This window comes from Heterodontus francisci, chromosome 5 (assembly GCF_036365525.1).
Source record: "Heterodontus francisci isolate sHetFra1 chromosome 5, sHetFra1.hap1, whole genome shotgun sequence".
NCBI classification, from domain to species: Eukaryota; Metazoa; Chordata; class Chondrichthyes; order Heterodontiformes; family Heterodontidae; genus Heterodontus; species Heterodontus francisci.
In genome coordinates, this window is record NC_090375.1 from 23,149,401 (window position 1) to 23,172,596 (window position 23,196).

The window sequence follows — 23,196 nt, forward strand, 5'->3', positions numbered from 1 at the left end:
GATAGCACTTTCAAAAGAGCTGACAAAGGCACGATGGCCTCCTTCTGTGCAGTAAGATTCTACGATTCTATCTGTGTGCCCACAAGGAGTGCCAGGTCAATGCTGAAAATAGATTACTTTTCCACATATTGAAACAAGGGGTCAACACCAAAGACTTCCAGGTCAGACACCGCAAGGGCAAAGATTCAGCTAAAGGTCTCTGGATCTTCCCACATCAATTTACTTAAAATATAACATTAACCAGGCACTGTTAGTGCATCAATGTGACATTGTCATTTTCTTTGTCATTGTGACCTTTCTGATTGAGCTGCAATTAAGTGCAAAAATAATGCCACGTTAATAGATCGCCAGTTTCCCCTCCCCCCTTCTTCCAGCAGTTGATCTTGGTATTGCCAAGAACTGAACAACCCACCCATCTCAAGCAGATCAAGTCAAGTGATAAGCAGCATTGAACCCGAAACCTAGTTATCACAGGCAGTAATACAACTTAATACCATTAGGGTAAATTTAGTGATTCAACATTGCCAGCAGTGAAAAGCATTCGAAGGAAGTGCAGCTCATAGAATCAGCACTATAGTGTTGAAGCTCATATAAATCATAGAAAATTTATGATGAAGAAGAAGTCCATTCAGTCCATCGTGTCCATGCTGGTCGATGAAGAGCTACCCAGCCTAATCCCATCTTCCTTTTACTAGGTCCATAACCCCATACATCACGGCTCTTCAAGTAGACATCCAAGTTCTTTTTAAATGTGGTGAGAGTTTCTGCCTCGACCACCCTTTCAGGCAGTGAGTTGCATTGGAGGGGGTGCAGAGGCAATTCACCAGGATGTTGCCTGGGATGGAACATTTAAGCTATGAAGAGAGGTTGGATAGGCTTGGGTTGTTTTCGCTGGAGCAGAGAAGACTGAGGGGTGACCTGATCGAGGTGTACAAGATTATGAGGGGCATGGACAGGGTGGATAGGGAGCAGCTGTTCCCCTTAGTTGAAGGTTCAGTTACGAGGGGTCACAAGTTTAAGGTGAGGGGCGGGAGGTTTAAGGGGGATTTGAGGAAGAACTTTTTTACCCAGAGGGTGATGACGGTCTGGAATGCCCTGCCTGGGAGGGTGGTAGAGGTGGGTTGCCTCACATCCTTTAAGTACCTGGATGAGCACTTGGCACGTCATAACATTCAAGGCTATGGGCCAAGTGCTGGCAAATGGGATTAGGTAGACAGGTCAGGTGTTTTAATGCATCGGTACAGATTCGATGGGCCGAAGGGCCTCTTCTGCACAGTATTATTCTGTGATTTCCAGGTCACTACCACCATCTGGGTAAAAAACTGTTTCCTCATCTCGCCTCTAATCCTCCTACCAATTACTTTAAATCTATACTCGCTGGTTTTTGACCCCGCTGCTAAGGTAAATAAGTAGTCCCTATTTGCTCTATCTAGGCCCCTCATAAGTTTACACACCTCAATTAAGTCCGCTGTTCCAAGGAAAACAACCCCAGCCTCCCCATTCTTTCCTCACAACTAAAATTTTCCAGTCCTGGCAACATCTTCATAAATCTCTTCTGCACCCTCTCCAGTACAATCACATCTTTCCTGTAATGTGGTGATCAGAACTGTATGCAGTACTCACACTGTGGTCTAACTAGTGTTGTATGCAATTCTAGCATAACCTCCCAACTCTTACAATCTTTGCCTCAGCTTATAAAGGAAAGCATGCCATTTGCCTTCTTAACCACCTTATTGATCTGTCCTGCTACCTTTGAGGATCTGTGGAAATGTACTCCAAGCTCCCTCTGCTCCTCAACACTATCTCCGACTACACTTTTTCCAAGAGGCTACTTTAATGTGTCCACTTTAAGATTTGATGATGCTGGGAGAACAGAAAGACTTGGAGAAATTGTGCTCGAGGATCAACAGGAAGCTCACAGATTTCTTGCAGCCTAATGTACATATAAAAAAACAAACATGCTTCAGAAATTAGGGCTCCCTGCATCTGAACTTTCAAGTGATGAAACTGTCTTGAAATTATGGGCAAGTTAACTCCCCCAACTCACCCCAACACAGCCCCCTCCCCCATAATTGCGTGATACTTAATTTTTCTATTTACTTACAAAGTTAAAAGAAGGCATACAGAATCCTTTATTTTAATAATAGAGCTAGGAGAACAAGGGTTTCAGGCATATGGGAACACCACCAGCTGCAAGTTCCCCTCCAAGTCGCACACCATCCTGACAGAAATATATCATCGTTCCTTCACTGTTGCTGGATCAAAGTCCTGCAACTCCCTCCCTGACAGCACTGTGGGTGTACCTACACCACATAGACTGCAGCTATGTTCAAGAAGGCAGCTCACCAACACCATCTCAAGGGCAATTAGGGATGGGCAATAAATGCTGGCTTTGCCAGCGACACCCACATCTCATGGACGAATAAAAAATAGTACAAAAACAAAAATGTTATGCTAAAACCTTTAGAGATTACTCTTTAAGACTCAGCTGGAGTATTGTGTTCAATTCTGGGCACCACACTTTAGGATGTGCTTGGTGGTGGCACCACGCTGGAGTTGGCGGAAATGGTGGAGGATGATCCGTTGAATACAGAAGCTGGTGGGGTAGAAGGTGAGGACAAGAGGAACACTATTGTGTTTCTGGGAGGGAGAGGAAAGGGTGAGAGCAGAAGTGCGGGAAATGGTCAAGGGCCCTGTCAATCACAGTGAGGTGGAATCCTCGGTTGAGGAAAAAAGTCATATCAGAAGCACTGGTATGGAAGGTTGCATCATCAGAACAGATGTGACAGAGACGGAGAAACTGGGAGAATGGAATGGAGTCTTTACAGGAAGCAGGGTGTGTTCCAGTTCAGGGCAAGAGCAGGAGACGGCATCAATGTACCAGAAATAAAGGTGAGGGAGAGGGCCCCAAGTATGACTAGAACAAGGAATCTTCCACATACCCCTAAAAAGGCAGGCAAAGCTAGGACCCATGTGGGTAACCAGAGCAACACCTTTTATTTGGAGGAAGTGAATGGAGTTGAAGGAGAGGTTGTTCAATGTGAGAACAGATTCTGCCAGGTAGAGGAGGGTGATGGTGGATGGAGATTGGTTGGGCCTCCATTCAAGGAAGAAGCAGAGAGCCCTCAGATTGTCCTGGTGGGGCGAAGGTGTAGAGAGAAGAAGATGGTTAGGGCCAGGAAATTAGAAACTGTTGAAGTGACGGAGGTTCCAGAAGATTCACGGATGTCGGTGGGAAGAGAGCGAACAAGGGGAGAAAAATTAGAGTTGAAATAGGAAGAAATCAGTTCAGTTGGGCAGCGGCAGACAGAAACAATGGGTCTACCTGGGCAATCCTGTGTGGATTTTGGGAAAGAGATAGCAGCGGGCAGTTCAGGGTTGGGAGTCTATGAGGCTGGAGGCTGTGGAGGGAAGATCTCCAGAGGAGATGAGGTCAGTGACAGTACTGGAGACAATGGCTTGATGTTCAGTGGTGAGGTCATGATCAGGGGAGGTAGGAGGAAGTGTCAGAGAGTTGGTGTTCAATGTCTGCTAGGCATCAATAGCACCATCCGTGTCAGCAGGTAGATGACAATGTTAGGGTTGGACCTGAGAGAAAGGAGTGCAGCAAGTTCAGAGGGGGATAGGTTAAAGCAAGTGAGGGGAGCAGAGAAACTCTGATGGCCGATGTCACACCAGCAGTTAATGAAAAGACCAAGAGAGGGTAAGAGGCCAGAGGGAGGGGTCCAGGTGGAGGGAGAATACTGGAGGCAGATAAAAGGGTCTGCTGTGTTGGGGGAGGACGCCTGTCCAAAGAGGTGGGCACAGAGGCAAAGGCGACGGAAGAAGAGCTCAGCATCATGCCAGGCTCGAAATTCAATGAGGTGGGGATAAGGGGATGAAGCTGAGACCTTTGCTGAGGACACAGATTTAAGGTGGTTGGCAAAAGAACCAGAGGTGACTTGAGGAAACATTTTTCTACACAGCGAGTTGTTGTGATCTGGAATGCACTGCCTGAAAGGGTGGTTGAAGCAGGTTCGATAGTAACATTCAGAAGGGAATTGGATGGCTACTTGAAGGGAAAAAAATGTATGGCTGTGGGAAAAGAGCAGGGAGTAGGATGAATTGAATAGTGCTACTAACAAGCCGGTACAGGAATGATGGCCCGAGTGGTCTCATGCTGTACTATCCTATGATTCTGTGACTCTGATAGCCATCTTTGTAGTTTCCTGAATAAGACAACAAGATTATGGGTAGTTTTACGTTGTGTATGGAATCACACCCACTTGGCATTTTACATCAGACTTTTACAATAATAAAAAATAATGGCCCTGAAATTTTACAGGTCTGCCATCATTTTCCTCTCATAATTCCAGTGAACAACCAACGAAAGTCCCAAAGAAACAGCGTAACCTGCGTCCTCGGTCATTTTTTTATGAGGCTTCCGCCCGTCTCCCTTTAGAATCTGACAGACAGGGTAACTGATCTGTGAAGACTTTTTTGTTGCTGCAAATACAACATTGAAATGCAACTGCAGTAGCTCAAGTTAACGGTCTAAACATACATATCTGGATAACGTGCTAGTAACTTTTGTTGTCATGCCAACTTGTTTATTGAATGATAATTTTCTTTAATCCACTGACTGGAGATTTGAAATTATATTTTTTGAAGATATTTAAGAGAGAACAGATGAAGGATGACTTTGCTAGCAGCTTAAGATGGCCTCCTAATTTGCAACACTGTATCCTACATTGCAAGGCCTGTGAGGTGGAGACAAAATAGATGCTCATCCCAGCAAGAACCAAGACACAGGAAGTTTAAGGGAACTTTCTGTTCTTTTGAGCAAGAAGAGAAACACTGCTACCATGATTGAATCAATGGTTCACTGTCATGTGTACAAGCCCCTCCCCATCTGTGGTTTTAAGCTTGTGTAAATCTACAGCAGCAAGGAGAAGCTTCTAGACCTCTGACACATGAGGACCCAAGTGGGGGTCCTTCTCTCTCTCCATTTCAGCTTACAAGGTTCGAATTCAGCCTGCTGACTGACCCTTTGCATGACCACAGCTGCAATCAGAAACCCCGTTGGAGGAAATCATCCGCATCACTGTCTCCAAGAGACTCACCGACACAGTCATCTACCTCTTCAAACTAAAAGCCTCTGGACCACCGAATTTAGCTAGAAGCCAGCTGAATCACCAAATGCCACAGACTGTATACACCTTTTTTCTATGGCCACTAACTCAACCAAATTACCTTTCCCCATTCCGTAACCTGTGTGTGTAAACCTCTAGTGTGTGTGTATGTGTGTGTGTGAGTGAAAGTTGGCATGTAGTTTATTATTTTTATTAGTTTGGTTTAGGTACAATAAAGATAACCTCTTTCTTCGTTAAACTCAAGAAAATATGTCCGATTGGTTCTTGTTATGATCATAGCAAGTACATAATTGGTCGGCACAGCGGCGTTGGGCTGAAGGGCCTGTTTCTGTGCTGTAAAACTCTATGACTCTAAAACTCTATGTAATCAAACACTGACTGAATTGGCCAGTACATCCACTTTAAGAAAGAATTAAACCTGTTGTGGTCAAACAAGGAGAGGGAAGCTCTTCGACCCATCCTCACTTCACTGTAATAGGCTGCTCTAGTCACAGTCTTGCAGACAACTGGGGAATTATCTTCCACAGTGAGAGAAGCAACTTTGGCATATAGCAGACCCCCTTCGTCATTGCTACAATAGATGAGTTCCACTTGCGGCCCAACAAATGGAGCAAGTGCTGACAATGCCAATAGTGGTTTCCTCCAGGGCATTCTTAAAAAACTCAAACCTCCTGACAGCCTTTCCAGACATCTTCAGCTTTGTTTCCTTAACAATGATGTCATAAAGGCTTGAATTGTTTTGTTTAGCTGAAGAATAGATTGTACATTTGAAATGAAAGATCAAATGGGTTGGTTTCCTTAATTTTATTTTAAAATGGGGGGGAAATCAGTCAGCAGCAACAGCACAAGAACAAGCGAAAGCAGATCAGCATCCCGTTTTACACCCATCACATTTTCTTTGTCATGGACTTCAAGGGCCACTCAATGCCTGGCCTAACTGGGTGGAACATGCATATATGAAAATTGCAATTGGAATCCTGTAACTAACATATGTTGTATAATATTGTCCAAACAGTATTTATCCCTCAAGCAACATCACAAAAACAGATTATCTGGTCATTATCACATTGCTGTTTGTGGGAGCTTTCTGTGCACTAATTGGATGCTGCATTTCCAACATCACAACAGTGACTACACTTCAAAAGTAATTCATTGGCTGTAAAGCACTTTGGGACATCCTGAGGTCGTGAAAGGCGCTATATAAATGCAAGTCTTTCTTCGTCTTCTTTCTTAGAACTCTGATTTTAAGCAGCCTTTTGTCTGTTTCAGCTATGCGGGCTGCTTGCCCATTTACAGGCCCACCTAAAAGTTGCAGTGGTGCGGGGTGGTTGGCTTCAATGGGGTGGCTGTTCTCTCAGGCAAGAAATGGGCAGCCAAATTTCCCCATATATGGATGAATCTTCTTGGTTGGTGCTTCATTATCCACAATAAGTGAGCTCCTGGGGTGCAACACCGGCAACTGGGATTATTCGGAGAAGAGATAACCTACTGTAGGGATTTGAAGACCTGCATACGCAGTTTAAAGCAGAGGGTATTTTTGCTGGGTTCAACATTACCACAATATGAGGGGATACCGTCAAGCCGCAAGGTTTGCAGATGCAGTAGCAGAAATGCTGCTAAATGTGAGGCAGAAACAGGCTCCCTTATTTGGCATTTCAGGGTTAACTCCCCACGCATCCAAACTTGGCTGCAAACTCAGCACTTCAGAGACTTCAGAAACTCAGACAAGGTAAAACCACCAGCCATTACCTTAGAACAAGTAGATGGGCAAAGTATGAATGTGACAAACTGGTTTCTCATTTAATGCTTAACATGCAAGCCAATTCTGCACCATGACACACATTGCAGGCACAAACTAATCCTTAAACTCTTCCCACAAAGGGCTTCACCCAAAAAAAATTATAACAATAAAATGCAGCTGACTAATGCTTTATACATAGACAAAAAAAAACACACAAAACCACCTGGAGAGGTGTTTAAAATCTTTAAAGGAGCTGCTAGGATAGATAGGAGAAACTATTTCCTCTGGTGGGTGGAGTACAGAACAAGGGGGCATAACCTTAAAATTAGAGCTAGACCATGAAGGAGTGATGTCAAGAAGCACACAAAGGGTAGATGAAATTTGGAACTCTCTCTCCCAAAAAGCTGTTGAGGCTAGGGCTCAATTAAAAATTTCAAACCTAAAATTGAAGGATATTTGTTGGAATGCATGTGTGTTAATGCAACATGAATGCGACATGAAGTCCTGTGACATTGAACACAAGTCGTGGGAGTTAGTTGCCCGTGATCGCCAGAGCTGGCGGACAGCCATAAAGGCGGGGCTAAAGAGCGGCAAGTCGAACAGACTTAGCAGTTGGCAGGAAAAAAGATAGAAGCGCAAGGAGAGAGCCAATTGTGTAACAGCCCCGAGAACCAATTTTATCTGCAGCACCTGTGGAAGAGTCTGTCACTCTAGAATTTATAGCCACTCCAGGCGCTGCCCCACAAACCACTGACCACCTCCAGGTGCTTACCCATTGTCTCTCGAGACAAGGAGGCCAAAGAAAGAAGAAAGAAAGAAAGAAATGCAAAGAGTGTTATGAATAACGTTGATGAGCTACAGACACAAATCACCACATGGGGTTATGCTCAAGTGGCTAAAGCAGAGACCTGGCTTAAACTTAGGCAGGAATGGAAACTAAATATTTCTGGCTACAACGTATTCAGAAGAGGGGAGGGGGGTGGTGGCATGTGTGGCAATATTGATCCAGGATAATATTACAGTTCTACAGAGGAACAATATACCAGAAGAATCAAAGACTGAATCTATTTGGTTAGAGTTAAGAACAGAAAAGGAGCTGTTAAATTGCTGGGTGTTTACTATAGGCCTCAAAACAGTGAGAAGGAGATAAAGAGCAAATTTGAAGGAAAATTTCAGATAAATATAAAAATAATAGAGCAGTAATATCAGGGAATTCAATTACCCTAATATAGACTGTGGGGGGGAAACAGTAAAGGGCAAAGAGGGTGAAGAATTCTTAAAACTTGAACTTACTTCATCAATTTATTTCTAGCCTAACCAGGAAGGAAGTAGTGCCAGATCTGGTCCAGGGGAATGAAGTAGGGCAAGTAGAGTCTGTTGCAGTGGAACGGCATCTGGGTAATAGTGATCATAAGTAGGTTTAAAAGCAGTTATGGAAAGGGACCAAGAAAAATCAAAGGTGAAAATACCTAACTGGAAGGGAACCAATTTCAGTGATTTCAGAAGGGATCGAACACAGGTGGACTAGAAACAAAGATTTGCCAGGAATACAGTAATGGAGCAATTGTACACCTTCAAGGCAGAGATAGTTTGGTACAAACCAAGCATGTTCCTCTAAGTAGGAAAGATGGAGCATCCAAAATGACAGCTCTCAGGATGACAAGGGAAATAGAGGTCCAAATAAAACAGCAGCCTTATGATAAATGTCAGGTACAGAATATAATAGAAAACCAGGCAGAATACAAAGACTGTGGGGGAAATTGATAAAGGATATAAGGGCAAAGATAGAGTATGAGAAAAGAGTAGCAAGAACATGAAAGGGAGCCCAAAATATTTCAGAAACATATTTCAAAAAGTAAAAGGACTGTTCAAAGAATGTTGGAGCTGATTAGGGACAAAAAAGCAAATTTTCTTGTGGAGAAAGAGGGCATGACTGAGGTTCTTTGCATCTGTCCTCACAAAAGAAGAGGATGAAGTTACTGTTGCAGTAGAGGAGGGGGAGTAGAGATATTGGATACGATAAAAGTAGAAAGGGGGTGCTAAATAGGTTGGCATTACTCAAAGTTAACAGGTTTACCTGGTCTAGATGGGTTGCATCCTAGGTTGCTGAGGGAAGTTGGAGTAGAGATAGCAGAAGCACTCTGACCACAATCTTTCAATCCTCTTTGAATATGAGGGTGGTGCCAGAGGACTGGAGGATTACAAATGTTACATCCTGTTCAAAAAAGGGGAGAGGGATAAATCTGATAATTACAAGCCAATCAGTCTAACATCAGTTGGGAGAAAAAAATACTAGAGACCATCATCAACCACAATATTAATTCTCACTTGGAGAAGCAGGAGTTAAAAAGGGACAGCCAGCACAGATTGTGAAAGGCAACTCATATCTGACTAACCTGATTGAGTTCTTTGATGAAGTAACAAAGGTTGATGAAGGCAGTGCAGTAGATGTTGTATACATGAACTTTCAAAGGCATTTGATAAAGTACCACAAAACAGACTTATTCAGAAAACAGAAGCACATGGTATTAAAAAGAACGGTGGTAACTTGGTACATAACTGGCTAAAGGATAGGAGGCAGAGAGTAATGGTGAACAGGTGCTTTTCTGACTGTAGAGAAGTATACAGTGGGGACCCCAGAGGTCAGTATTAGGACCATCGCTTTTCTTGTTATATAAAAATGATCTGGACTTGGGTATAGAGAGTACAATTTTGAAGTTTGCAGATGATGAAACTTGGTAACGTCACAAATAACGAGCAAGATAGTAACAGACTTCAGGAGGACATAGACAGGCTGCTGAAATGGGCAGAAACATGGCAGATGCAATTTAATGGGGTAAGTGTGGGAGAAACAACATGGAGAGGCAGTACAATCAAAATGGTACAATTTTGAATCGGGTGCAAGAGCAGATAAATCTGAGGGTGCATATTTACAAATCCTTGAAAGTAACAGGAGAAGTTGATACAGCAGTTAAGAAAGCATATGAGTAGCTTAGCTTTGTAAATAGGGGCATTGAATACAAAAACAAGGAAGTCATGCTAAACCTTTACAAATCACTAGTTAGGTCTCAGCTGGAGTACTGCGTTCAATTCTGGACAGCACACTTTAAGAAAGATATCAAGGCTACAGAGGAGGTTTACGAGGATGATACCAGGGATCTGAGACTTCAGTTACATGGAGAGATTGGAGAAGCTGGGATTGTTCTCCTTAGAGCAGAGAAGGTTAAAGGGAGACCTCAAAGAAGTATTCAAAATGATGAGGGGTTTTGATAGAGCAAGTAGGGAAAACCAGTTTCCTCTGACAAGTAGGTGGGTAATTAGCCAAAGAACTCGAAGTGAAATCAGAAGAAATTATTTCACACATAGGGTTGTTATGATCTGGAACGCACTACCTGAGAAGGTGATGGAATCAGATTCTACAGGATCTTTCAAAAGGCAATTGGACATGAGATTGAAGAGAACTAATTTGTAGGGGTATAGGGGGAAACTTGAGTGTGGCACTAGATTGGACAGCTTTTTCAAAGAGTCAACACAGGCACAATGGGCTGAATCTACCCTAATATCTCCTTATGTGGCGCGGTATCATATTATAATGCCTCTGTGAAGCACCTCTGGGACGTTTTATTACATTAAAGGTGCTATATAAATACAAGTTGTTGTTGTGTAGGGTGGTTATAGAGGTGTCAACTTTGGCTCAGTAGTAGCATCCTCACCTCCCACTCCAGAGACTTGTACACTTAAGCCCAGGCTGACACTTCAGTTCAGTACTGAGGAAGTTTATAGAACTACAGATGTGAAAACCTCAAAAGATTCAAGATTTGAAGATGATTTTCCTGCAAACTCCCGAAAAAACTAATGTTACGCCAATTAAAAAGGACATCAATTAATATCTGACCAAGAATGGTATTGAAAATCATGAGATGCAGGTAACCAAATACTCTGTGGTTCTATCCTTTGGGTCTATAACTACATCATCTCATTTTCAATGCTGAGAATATTACTTCAAAGTAAATTAGGCTGGAAAAACCAAAGCATATAGCTTTAATTTAATAAACATTAAACGTAAAACATTCAGACAAATTGTTTTACTCAAAATGCAATAAATGTTTGGAAAACTAGGGTAATAGTCACAAAGACATTGTGCCGGACTTAGCATTGACGGAAGGGTCAAGGAACTGAGGCACAGCTTAGGCTTACAAAGATATGTTGGATCTTGGAGGTTTGACTCAATGTCAGTGTTTGGACCCCAGTGCAGAGCAGCCACAAAGAAGTTCATCAGGGTAGGTGAGGGAGGGTGATCCTTTGAACCAAAAAGAAGCAGGCTGGGTGAACAACTCATTCGTACCTCCTGGAGCAATCATGAACTGTCCAGTCAGGAGGGATTCAGAAGGTGGGCCACATTTTCAGGGCCTCGAAAATGAAGTGGGATCCCAGGTGCACTCTCTCCTTCCCCATAGCCCTGACCGATCTGTGCCAACTGCACGATGGCCACGCTACACCACCATAACCGCCTCCCCACCAATCCCACCAACTTCCTCACCCACGTTCCTACCCCCAGGAAAACTCTAGAACTATGTAATGCCATATCTCTGCTCTTTTTCCTTGACCGTTGCTTGTGGAGAAATGAGCACTCCATGAGAGTAAGGGTCAGGAAAACTGGCTCTAATGTGTTCACTATTTCTTTGCAATTCTCCTTATATGCCTTAATTTTATTTTTAATTTGTTTTTGGGATGTGGGGGCAACACTTGCAAGGCAGTATTTATCCTTATCTCTGGTTAACCTGAGGACATTACAATCTGATAGTGTTGGACTGGAGTCACGAGTAAGCCAGACCCATTAGGGCTGGTAGATCCTTTGTGATGCATTGGATTTTTACAACAAGCTAGCATTTGTCTGCTGCCAACCTATGAATTGCCAGATTTATTGAATCCAATTCACACCTTGCCATGGTAGGACTTGAACTCCCAAACTATGGGTTGCTAGATTTCATTATTATGGAGTCAGTTGAAAAGATTTGTGTGTTTCTTTCTAGTATTCATCATGCTGAACACCACACCCCTCACCCTTTTCCTCCAACTCCATACTCGAATGTCGAGATGTTTACCCCACATCCATTAGACCCAAGCCAGCCTGGAGAGGTTTCTTCAAAATCCTAAACTTGCTGATTTTCATTTTCATCATCATCCAACAGAATTTGTAGCTACAGCAAGTGGTGTGGCAGTGATGCACCCAGATCAGGAAGGCCCCAGCTTTGCATGCTGGTCTGTACCAAGCTGAGGGGGTGATAGATAGAAGCTACCAATAGTGTAACAACTGCTGAAAGAATTTTCGAGGAGGATCTGCCGACTGAGGCACTGTGGGTTGAGGTCAGGAACAGGAAAGGAGCAGTCACCTTGATGGGAGTTTTCTATCGGCCCCCCAATAGCAGCAGGGAGGTGGAAGAGCAGATTGGGAAACAGATTTTGGAAAGGAGCAGAAGTCACAGGGTAGTAATTATGGGGGATTTCAACTTCCCAAATATTGATTGGCAACTCTTTAGATCGAATAGTTTGGATGGGGTAGTGTTTGTGCAGTATGTCCAGGAAGCTTTTCTGACTCAGTATGTAGACTGCCCGACCAGAGGGGAGGCAATATTGGATTTGGTACTAGGTAATGAACCAGGGCAAGTGATAGAGCTGTTGGTGGGCGAGCACTTTGGAGATAGTGATCACAATTCTGTAGCATTCACTGTGGTAATGGAGAGGGATAGGTATGTGCAACAGGGCAAGGTTTACAATTGGGGGAAGGGTAGATATGATGCTGTCAGGCAGGAACTGAGGAGCATAAGTTGGGAGCATATGCTGGCAGGGAAGGGCACGGTCGAAATGTGGAACTTTTTCAAGGAGCAGATAGTAGGGGCCATTGATAAGCATGTCCCTGTCAGACAGGGAAGGGATGGTCATGTGAGGGAACCGTGGTTGACAAGAGAGGTTGAGAGTCTTGTTAGGAAGAAGAAGGATGCGTATATAAGGTTGAGGAAAAAGGGCACAGGCATAGCTCTGGAGGGATACAAGATGGCCAGGAAGGATCTGAAGAAAGGGATTAGGAGAGCTAAGAGAGGGCATGAAAAATGCTTGGCGGGTAGGATAAAAGAAAACCCCAAGGCCTTTTACGCGTATGTCAGAAATATGAGGATGACTAGGGGGACCGTAGGTCCGGTCAAGGACAATAGCGGGAGACTGTGTGTTGAGCCGGAAGAGATAAGTGAGGTTTTGAATGAGTACTTCTCTTCGGTATTTACGAATGAGAAGGGGTGTATTACTGAAGAGGACGGTGTGAAACAGACTGGTAAGCTCGAGGAAGTGCTCGTTAGGAGGGAAGATGTGTTGGGGTTTTTGAATAACTTGAAGATAGACAAGTCTCCCGGGCCTGACGGGGTATATCCAAGGATGTTATGGGAAGCAAGGGATGAAATTGCAGAGCCGCTGGCAATGATCTTTTCATCTTCTCTGTTGACGGGGGTGGTACCAGGTGATTGGAGGGTGGCAAATGTTGTGCCCCTGTTCAAGAAAGGAAATAGGAACAACCCTGGGAATTACAGGCCAGTTAGTCTTACTTCGGTGGTAGGCAAGTTGATGGAAAAGGTGCTGAGGGATAGGATTTCTGAGCATCTGGAAAGACACTGCTTGATTCGGGACAGTCAGCACGGTTTTGTGAGGGGTAGGTCTTGCCTCACAAGCCTGATTGAATTCTTTGAGCAGGTGACCAAGCAAGTGGATGAGGGTAAACCAGTGGATGTGGTGTACATGGATTTTAGTAAGGCATTTGATAAGGTCCCCCATGGTAGACTTATGGAGAAAGTCAGGAGGCATGGGATAGTGGGGAATGTGGCCAGTTGGATTAAGAATTGGCTAACTGATAGAAGGCAGAGAGTGGTCTTAGATGGTAAATACTCAGCCTGGAGCCCAGTTACCAGTGGCGTGCCACAGGGATCAGTTCTGGGTCCTCTCCTGTTTGTGATTTTTATTAACGACTGGGATGAGGAAGTCGAAGGGTGGGTCAGTAAATTTGCAGATGATACAAAGGTTGGTGGAGTTGTGGATACCGAGGAGGGCTATTGTCGTCTGCAAAGGGACTTGGATAGGTTGCAGTGCTGGGCTGAAAAGTGGCAGATGGAGTTTAACCCTGAAAAGTGTGAGGTCGTCCATTTTGGAAGGACAAACACGAATGCAAAATACTGGGTTAACGGTAGGGTTCTTGGGCATGTGGAGGAGCAGAGAGACCTTGGGGTCTATGTGCATAGATCGTTGAAAGTTGCAACTCAAGTGGATAGGGCTGTGAAGAAGGCATATGGGGTGTTAGCGTTCATTAGCAGAGGGATTGAATTTAAGAGCCGTGAGGTGATGATGCAGCTGTACAGGACCTTGGTAAGGCCTCATTTGGAGTACTGTGTGCAGTTCTGGTCGCCTCATTTTAGGAAGGATGTGGAAGCCTTGGAGAGGGTGCAGAGGAGATTTACCAGGATGTTGCCTGGAATGGAGAATAAGTCTTACGAGGAAAGGCTGAACATTCTAGGCCTCTTCTCATTAGAACGGAGAAGGATGAGGGGTGACATGATAGAGGTTTATAAGATGATCAGGGGAATAGATAGGGTAGACAGTCAGAAACTTTTTCCCCGGGTGGAGCAAAGCGTTACAAGGGGTCATAAATTTAAGGTGAAGGGTGGGAGATATAAGGGGGATGTCAGGGGAAGGTTCTTTACCCAGAGAGTGGTCGGGGCATGGAATGCCTTGCCTGGGGAAGTTGTTGAGTCAGAAACTTTAGGGACTTTCAAACGGCTTTTAGATAGGTATATGGATAAAGGAGAATGATGGGGTATAGATTAAATTGTCCTTGACAGAGGACAAAGGATCGGCACAACATCGTGGGCCGAAGGGCCTGTTCTGTGCTGTATTTTTCTATGTTCTATGTTCTATGTTCTATGTTCTATGTTCTATGTTCTAAGTTAGCCAAACTCACAAAAATCATGTGATCTTAGTGTTCTTGAGTAAGCAATGGAAAAATTGGTGAGAATTCCTGCTGCTGATTGTTATACAGTAATTCATGTTGACCATGCATATGAATAAATGTCTGATGAGGACAAGGTCACTGTTATATATTGCTATACTATCTGTAAAGTGCTAGGAACTACTTAGCTAGGAACTAATTGTAAGTGTTCCAGGGTGGGGCACATTCATGGTGGCACTAGTCATGTGACATGTAACAGGAAACCAGCCTGGGGAGTCCTATACCAGAGAGCATGGTGGCTGAATGATTAAACATAGAGCTTAAGCCTTTCCAAGTTTAGGGTGTGATTATTTTTACTAACTTATGGGAACCAGAAAACAACCAGGAGATATAATATGTTGGCAGCAAGTGTCTGTGTGTAAACCCAAAACATTTTAAGCTAATTTAATGCTGAATTAGATTGGACAAAATTGATCCAAAGTAGGGCCGGGGAAAGCGAAAGAAAAACTAAATGAATAGTGTGAAAACGATAAAACGAAATGTCAACCGGGACGGAATGAATGCACAGCTCCAGCGCATTATGAATTGGAAAGCTGATGATGTCGTAGAGACGTCTGAGAAGTTTAACAAAAGTGCAGAGTGATATTCAGTAGTTTCTTAAAAGGCACTAGCGAAGAGGAGAGCTATATCCTTCTGTGGGCAGGAGATAAAGGATTAAATGTATTTAACAGCGAGGACCTAAGTGAAAAGGACAGCAGAAACCCAGGCAATATTGTTGTAAGATTCAGCACCCATCTCTAGCCAAAATCAAATCATCGGATACACCGATATGAATTTCAAGGCCTCAGATAATTTTGTAACAAGATTGAAAACTGCAGCCAGAAAATGTAAATTTAAAGACACAGATGAAAGGCTGACAGATCAGCTAATTTGGGTTCTGAACATCCTGAAGTACAGAAAGCTCTAAATGGAAAGGACACGCTCACAATATCGCAGGCTGTAGACACTGCCAGAGCACATGAAGCCACGAGCAGACAGATGAAGACACTCACTACCCAAACAGCTAGGCTTCAGTTAGGGCAAGAGAAAGGCAGCAGGGTTGATGCAGTGAAACAACAACAAAAAAATCTACACCAAGCAAACAATTGCCAGTGTCACAGAGCCTACAGATTGGGTAAATTCTATCGTGGTGAGCAAGAAGCCAAATGGACGGCTAAGAATTTGCCTAGCTCCCAAAGGTATTAACCAAGCAAAAAAAGGAATCACAACCCTATTCCAATACTTGAAGAGATCACACCAGTACTGGCAGGGGCAAAAGTTTTCAGCAAGCTTGCTGCCAGAAATGGCTACTGGAATGTGAAGCTGGATGCAGAATCTTTACGGTTGACAACATTCAACATACCCTTTGGACAGTACAAATTCCTGCGTCTACCTTTTAGCCATAAAATGAGCCAGGATGTGTTCCAACAGAAAGTAGACGAGACATGCAGGGGATGCAAAGGAGCAGTTAGCATAGCAGGTGATATCCATATATATGGTGTAGATGGAAAAGATCATGACCACCATCTACATAAAGCCATGGAAAGAACCTGGAAAGCTGGGATTAAGCTAAATGCAAATGCACTGTGAAAGTGACAGAATGCCAGTTCTTCAGAATGATGGACACCTGACGGAGTCAAGCCGAGTCCTAAAAGAATCTCAGCCATCTCTGGGATGGAAGCCCCAAGAGACAAGAGAGAGTTGAGAAGTTTCCTTGGCTTGATCCAATACATGAACTCCTTCATACCGCTCAGCAATCCTGAGGGAGCTGATGAAAGAAGGTGGAGAATACCAGTGGTCAGTCACAAAACAGGAGTTTCAACAACATTTAAAAGGTAGTATGCAAGGAGACAAGTCTGTCATACTGCGACAGAAAGAAACCTGTCACTCTGCAAGTAGATGCTTTCACAAAAGGACTGGAAGTAGCCCTGGTACAAGAGGGAAAGCCAATTGCATTCGCATCCAAAGTCCTAACCTCAGCCGAGACTAGATATGCCAACATAGAAAGACAGCATTTGGCAATCGTGTATGGATGTGAGAAGTTCCACACATATCTCTATGGGACAAAGTTCAAGTGGAGAGTGATCATCATTCACTGAAGCAGATCTACAAGAAAAATCTATGTAAAGCACCAGTAAGATTGCAGAGGTTATTCTTCAGACTTCAGAGTTACGATTTCACTCTGAAATTCAAGCCAGGAAGAGAAAGGGTGCCGGCAGATACCCTACCTCAGTTGTCACCACAGGAGAAACACCAGATAGAAGATCTAAGTATAAAGATTCATCACCTAGCGAACGAAACACCACCGAAACTGAGTCAAATTAGAGATGAGATCAGCAAGGACAAGGTGTTACAGATGCTCCCTCAGCAAGTGATCCAGGGATGGCCTGACAGGACACAGCACACACAGCCAGCAATACGGCAGTACTGGTCTATCAGAGATGACATCTCACTAGAAGATGGTGTTCTGCTGGCCGGATCTAGAATAATTATACCCAAAACAATGCAGGAAGAACTTCTCCAAAAGATACATGAAGGCCACATGGGAATGGAGAAGTGTAAGCTCAGAGTGTATTGGATAGGCATATACAAAGATGTCGAAAATATGGTGTCGTGCAATATATGCTACAAATACAGAAACACACAGCAGAATGGAGATGATAGCTACTGAAGTTCCACCCAGACCATGACATACTGTCGGAGTCTTTTTATTCACACACAATCAAGAATGGTATCTCATAGTCGTAGACTACCACTCAAAGTTCCCTTTTTATCCGGAAGGTGAAAGACTTGAGAGCCATAACAATCATCTCAGCAGTATGAGTTCTGTTTGTTGAACAAGGGATTCCTGAACGATTAATATGTGGCAATAGCACCCAATTTACATCCAGAGAATTTAAGGAATTCGCTGACCGGTATGGGTTCAACACAGTCACCTCATCACCACACTGCCCACTGGAACACGGATTTATAGAAAGACATGCTCAGACAGTCAAAAGAACCCTTGCGAAATGCCAAGAGATGAAACAAGACCTAAACCTGGCCTTATTGTCACTCCAATCCACACTTCTCAAGGCTGATATGAAATCACCTGCAAATCTGTTGAATGGAAGAAAATATAAAACTACTCCGCCAAGTAAAATACATCCTCCAAGTGATTAGGAGGAAGTGAGACAGAAACTCACTGAACTCACAGCTAAGAGGAGAGCAACACTTCAACAAGTATGCTAAATCCCTACCCGAGCTGTTGAAAGGACAAACTGTACACGTACAGGATCCAATCATGAAAACCTGGAGCCCAGCAAAAGTTGTTGGTGAAGTTGAGACCCCAATGTTATATATCATTGAGACCGAAACCGGTAACCAAATGAGAAGGAACAGAATCCATATTCGACCTACACCTGAGCTGGAACAACAGAAAAAAACATCAACAATACTGGAAACATCACTATCCAGCGAGACAACATTAACAACATCACCAACAAGTGACACAACGTCGCCAGTACATCATGCCAACTCACCGCTGACAGCAACAAATGCCAAATCTACAAGATGGAGGCACAACATCTTATCACCTAAGCAATACCGTGAATAATAATTTTAGAAAAGAATGCATGCTATAAAAGACTCTAAAAAGGGGTTCAGATTATTTCCAAAAGTCGGTTGATAATCTTTTTTAGTTTAAAGAAGTTAATGACTGGGACAGTTATATTGATATAGGGGCATTATGATTTTAAAGAAAGAGAGATATTATATATTGTTATACTATCTGTAAAGTGCTCGGAACTAATTAGCTAGGAACTAATTGTTTTGTGTAAGTGTTCCGGGGGGCCACATTCACAGCTGCACTAGAGAGTCATGTGATGTGTAACAGGAACCCAGCCTGGAGAGTCCCATACCAGAGAGCATGGTGGCTGAATGATTAAACAAAGAGCTCAAGCCTTTCCAAGCTTAAAGTGTGATGTTTTTTCTAACTTATGGGAACCATAAAACAACCAGGAGACATAATAGTCACACTCAGGTCACACAATGAATGCCTACTTAGAATGTTGCTAGAGGACCACGAAAGAAAAAAAATCAGAAAGTCAAAGAAAGCTGTTTCTTACAGAAATGGAGCAAGCAGAAACATTACTACTCACTATGTAACTTGCTCTCACCCTGCAGGGAGAAACCCATCCTTCCCTGGCATCTCTTCACACACCACAATGATACCAGGGAGTCAGTAGAGTGGGAATATGAATAGTGCATGGGCATCGTTAAGGAGATAGCGGGCAGCCCTGCCTCATTCCGGCAGGAAGGTCTGAGAGCAATCTATTCACCAGGTTTGCTGTTGCTCGTGTTTTAAACATGATTTCAATCCTATATACAAAACTTTTGGTCAAATCTGGATTTTTTTCACAGCACATAAAATAGTTAACAACCATTATATCAGATTGCTGAGTATTTCCCACATTTTCTGTGTTTACTTCTAATTTCCAGCATCCCCAGTATTTTGCTTTACTATATCAGATTAGGATCTCTGTGATCGCTACTTCCCTCTCTACCATCTGCTTTATAATATGACTCACTTACACAGCTTTATCAACTGAGAAAGATGTTTCAAGATTTCAACATTTGGAAAATGTTAGTTAAAAAGCTGTACAAAGAAAAAATATCAGTTTGCACCGTTCAAACATAGACACAGTCTACACTTGTGAAAGGGGCAAAACAGGACCAAATAGATAAATGAAAAGATTCATTGAATAATTGTTACAATCAGAATGACTCTTCCAGCATATTTCATCGTGGAAATGGGGAAGGGAAAAATAATCAATTAAGACATGACAAATAGCCAATAATTTTAATTAGGCGAAGGAGTACCCTTCCTTGGGGTAGAATTACTTCTTTTTCCTGCACCCGCAATGTTTTACTGACATTACGAATTCTAACATTTACCATACACACTGCACTACAATCTTTAACTAGAAACTGGAGATCATCCGGAAGCAGTGTGTGGGGCAACTGGTTCTTTGCATTTGTAAGTAGGTAATTTGATGGCTAGTTGTAGTTATGACCCACCAAAGAATGAAATCTGGATTTTAATTGTGACCATGCAGTGTTAGGGAGAACATCTTCTTAATGGCAGGAGAGGTAACAACAGCATCCATACTTATAAACATATACATTGATGGGCAGGAAAAAATCAAATAGTCCACCAACACTGCCCCACACCTCATGATGCCAGGAGCATCCTGACTGGATGTTTCCCAAGCCCCACAGCAATGTGGTTGACTCTGAAATGATTCTGAAATACCCTCTGAAATGGCCTAGCAAGCTACTCAGTTCAAGGGCAATTAGGATGGGCAATAAATGCTGGCCTAGCCAATGACACCCACATCCCACAAACAAATAAAAAAAAGTAAACCAACCCAAGGTGCTTCACAGGTGTGTTATCAAACAAAATTTGACACCGTTAATGGACAGAAAACAGGCAATAGGAATAAACAGGATATTTTCAGGTTGGCAGGCTGTAACTAGGGGGGGTACTGCAAGGATCAGTACTTGGACTTCAGCTATTTACAATCTACATTGATGACTTAGATGAGGGGGCTGAGTGTAATGTATCCAAATAAGCAGTGAGGAAAATGCAAAGAAGCTACAGAGGGATATAGACAGGTTGGGTGAGTGGGCAAGAACATGGCAGATGGAATACAATGTGGTGAAGTAGGAACTAGTACTTTGGTAGGAAAAGTAAAAAAGCAGAATATTTTTTGAGTTGTGTAAGATTGGGAAACATTTGCATTCAGAGGGACCCAGGTGTCCTTGTACATGAATCACAGAATGTTAACATGTAAGTACAGCAAGAAATTAGGAAGGCAAATGGTATGTTAGCTTTTGGCATATAACAGTAATGAAGTCTGACTACTATTATAAAGGTAGGCCACACCTGGAGTATTGTATGCAGTTTTGGTCACCTTACCTTCACCTTACCTAAGGAAAGACATACTTGCCCTAGAGGAGTGCAACAAAGGTCCACTGGACTGGTTCCTGGGATGACAGGATTGTCCAACAAGGACAGATTGAGTAGACCAGGCCTATATTCCCTGGAGTTTAGAAGAATGAGAGATGATCTAATTGAAACATATAAAATTCTTAAGGGGCTTGAGAAAGTAGATGCTGAGAAATTGTTTCCCCTGGCTGGGGAATCTAGAACACAGAGTCACAGTCTCAGAATAAGAGGTCAGCCGTTTAGCACTGAGACGAGGAGAAATGTCTTCACTCCAAATAAAGAACAAAGAACAGTACAGCACAGGAACAGGCCATTCGGCCCTCCAAGCCTGCGCCAATCTTGATGCCTACCTAAACTAAAACCTTCTGCACTTCCGGGGACCGTATCCCTCTATTCCCAACCTATTCATGTATTTAATGTTGTGAATCTTTGGAATTCTCTATCCCAGAGAGCTGTGGATGCTCAGTCAATTCGTATATTCAAGACAGAAATCAATAGATTTTTGGGAATTAAGGGATATGGGGATAGTGCAGGAAGGTGGAGTTGATGTAGAAAATCAGCAATGATCTTGTTGAATGGCAGAGCAGTCTCAAAGGGCCTATTTCATATGCTCTTATGAAGGAAAAATTTACTCTGGAAAATTCCCATTCAATCCTCAAGACCAGTCCAGGAGATCACATGGACTAAGTGTTACCTATAAATCCAGTTCCTTTCTGTATGATGCAATCCTAGTCAAGAACCAGTCCAGCTCCTTCTTGAAGGTATACAGTGTCAACGTACACCACACCAGCCAGCAACATGTTCCAGGGACACTGTCACCCACCATATCACCAGAGACCTTAAAGATTGGCTGAAGGCTGGTAACATTATTAACCTGACCCTTACCAAGGAATCTGTCTCCTTCTTAAAACCCATAAAGCCTCCAATTCTTGAATCTGAAGAACATTTTAGTTTTAGTTTCGAACATTTTAGTTTCGGTGACTGCAGCGTTGATAGCAACGGAGGTGCGTGAACGGGCTTACAGCTGAGAAGTCAATTTCAGCGTAAGTTTAAAAGTGAATTCCCTTTTGTTTTCGGAGGACCAGGGGACTGCTGGGTAAGGAAAAGGGTATATATTTGTGTGGTTTAGAATCTCTTTCTTTTAGTTTCGGTGACTGCAGCGTTGATAGCAACGGAGGTGCGTGAACGGGCTTACAGCTGAGAAGTCAATTTCAGCGTAAGTTTAAAAGTGAATTCCCTTTTGTTTTCGGAGGACCAGGGGACTGCTGGGTAAGGAAAAGGGTATATATTTGTGTGGTTTAGAATCTCTTTCTTTTAGTTTCGGTGACTGCAGCGTTGATAGCAACGGAGGTGCGTGAACGGGCTTACAGCTGAGAAGTCAATTTCAGCGTAAGTTTAAAAGTGAATTCCCTTTTGTTTTCGGAGGACCAGGGGACTGCTGGGTAAGGAAAAGGGTATATATTTGTGTGGTTTAGAATCTCTTTCTTTTAGTTTCGGTGACTGCAGCGTTGATAGCAACGGAGGTGCGTGAACGGGCTTACAGCTGAGAAGTCAATTTCAGCGTAAGTTTAAAAGTGAATTCCCTTTTGTTTTCGGAGGACCAGGGGACTGCTGGGTAAGGAAAAGGGTATATATTTGTGTGGTGGCTGTACCCGAGACACTACACGTGTAGTGTCTCCCACCCACCCTCCTCCTCTAACCAAAAAAAAGGACTCTGGTGTGTTGATAAGGTAAACTTTTTATTTAGGAAGTTCTGTCCGTTGGATTGCTAACCTAACAAGTTTTGACTTTTTGTTTTTTTGCTTTTTCAGTAGATTTGTTGGGAATTTGGAATAGTGGGAATGGAGATTAAGGCAGTTGTATGTTCCTCCTGCAGAATGTGGGAGGTAAGGGTCGCCAAGAGTGTCCCTGCTGACTGCATCTGTGGGAAGTGCACCCAACTCCAGCTCCTCGAGAACCGCGTTAGGGAACTGGAGCTGGAGCTGGATGAACTTCGGATAATTCGGGAGGCGGAGGAGGTTATTGAGAGGAGTTATGGGGAGGTAGTCACACCTCAGGTAAAAGAAGTAGGTAGATGGGTTACCGTCAGGGGAAGGAGAGGGAACCAGCAGGCAGTGCAGGGATCCCCTGTGGCTGTTTCCCTCAACGACAGGTATACCGTTTTGGATACTGTTGCGGGGGACGACTTACCAGGGGTAAGCAATGGGGTACAGATATCTGGCACAGAGTCTGTCCCTGTAGCTCAGAAGGGAAGGGGGAAGAGGAGCAGAATATTAGTCATTGGGGACTCCATAGTTAGGGGAACAGA

General features: G+C 43.3%; 1 protein-coding gene across 1 annotated transcript in view; it reads right to left on the bottom strand.

Moving 5' to 3' along the window:
* LOC137369519 (leucine-rich glioma-inactivated protein 1-like) overlaps positions 1-23,196 on the bottom strand; it is an 82,638-nt gene that overhangs the window by 53,736 nt on the left and 5,706 nt on the right. The window lies entirely within an intron of this gene.